The sequence below is a fragment of the Schistocerca piceifrons genome, chromosome 8 (assembly GCF_021461385.2).
Source record: "Schistocerca piceifrons isolate TAMUIC-IGC-003096 chromosome 8, iqSchPice1.1, whole genome shotgun sequence".
NCBI classification, from domain to species: Eukaryota; Metazoa; Arthropoda; class Insecta; order Orthoptera; family Acrididae; genus Schistocerca; species Schistocerca piceifrons.
Window position 1 is genome coordinate 55,788,120 of NC_060145.1, and position 2,032 is coordinate 55,790,151.

A 2,032-nucleotide genomic window follows, 5' to 3' on the forward strand; every position below is an offset into this window, starting at 1 on the left:
TGTAATATTCGCTATTGTAGTGTTGGCAGCCGGATGTTAACAGCGCGTAGCGTTGCGCAGTTGGAAGTGAGCCGCTAGCAGTGGTGGATGTGGGGAGAGAGATGGCGGAGTTTTGAGAGCGGATGATCTGGACGTGTGTCCATCAGAAAGAGTAAATTTGTAAGATTGGATGTCATGAACTTCTATATATATTATGACTTTTGAAATCCTATTAAGGTAAATACGTTGTTTGTTCTCTATCAAAATCTTTCACTTTCTAACTATGCCCATCAGTAGTTAAAGCCTTCAGTAGCTTGAATCTTTTATTTAGCTGGCAGTATTGGCGCTCGCTGTATTGCAATAGTTTGAGTAACGAAGATTTTTGTGAGGTAAGTGATTCATGAAAGGTACAGGTTATTGTTAGTCAGGGCCATTCTTTTGTAGGGATTATTAAAAGTCAGATTGCGTTTCTCTAAAAATATTGTGTGTCAGTTTAGTGTTGATCAGAATAAGTAAAGAGAGTAATGTCTGAGTACGTTCAGTTTCGCTCAGCTGTTTGAAAAGCAAATAATGTAAGAGGTCTATCAGCACAGTCAATCATAAATTTTTGTAAGGGGACGTTTCATATGTCGACCCTTAGCCGAGGATACCTCACTGGAATCTTCTGACTTTTTCTTGTAGTTTGTGTAATTAGTGTAGCTTTTGTTCATTGCTAGTGCGTAATTGTAGAGATAATCTCCTTTGTTGTTGCAGTCTTTCATTGTTGTACAGTAAAACAGTTGTGGCATGCATGTCGATTTGCACCAAGTATTTCGCATCTGCGCTTGCGATTAACTAGATATTATTTTCAGAGCTATGTTAATGTGTTTTCTTATTTTGGCACTTCAAATTGTGCTTTTCTCCGTTATCTTGTGAAATATTGTGACAATAATGGCGTGTGAACAACGTAGTACTAGGCTCCAAAGTAAACTGAGAAATGACAGTGAAGACAAAAGCAGTGTGTTAACGCCAGCGTGTAATGAATTAATTAATGTTCAAAGTAGTAATTTGGTAATTATGCATAGGGAAATGGAGCGGGCGGCAAATAATGGTGTAGACAGTGAAACAATTAGTGAATAGGGAAGCATTATCGATCGATCGGTCGGCAACAGCTCGCCTCAGGAATCCGGAATGACAGGACACAATCGTGCAAATACTGCAGATTCAGGTTTTTGGTCCTCACCGTTTTTTCAAATGAGTCAAGACACATTTTCTTCTTGTCAAAATGTGAATGTTGCCGGTGAAAATGCACCGTCAAAAAGCATAGAGAAACAGATTCCACGCACTAATACATTATTATTGCAATTAATACAACAAATTAAACTAAATCAGAGACAAACACAGCAAAAGTTAGGCACAATGGAACAAAATCTTCAAAAGTTAGGTACAATGGAACAACACCAGAGACAAACACAGCAACAGCTTCGAAAGTTAGACTCAGTGGAACAAACGCGTGCACTTACACGTCAAGATTTAATTGCAGAGTTACTTAATATCGAATATATATCTCGAAAAGTCTGTAATGACGTAAAAACACAAATTTGTGAGCATTTTCAACCTATTTTTTCGCGTCACGATAATGCATTACAGAATCACGAAGCACCCATAAAAGAACTGCAAACTATTGTTCAAAAAAATCACGACACCTTGCAAGGTAAAATTGATTCAGTTGCATCTACCGATTCGGTTACGCAACTTGCAAAAACTCAGGAAAACTTAAAGGACACAGTAGATAAGATTTCAACACAAATGGACACTCTGAAACTTGGTTCAGAAAAACACACTGGGGAAATAAGTTCACTATCGGAGAAAGTAGCAGAACGTTCGGATCAGTTCACTAACTTGTCTACAAAGGTAGATGATGATCTGAATGACACAAGACCTGTAGCCTTCACTGACACGGAAGAGTATGAACAAATTAAGAAATTCAAACAAAATCAGAATCAAATTAATATGCAACACGAGAAAGTAGCAGAACGTTCGGATCAGTTCACTAACTTACCTACAAAGGTAG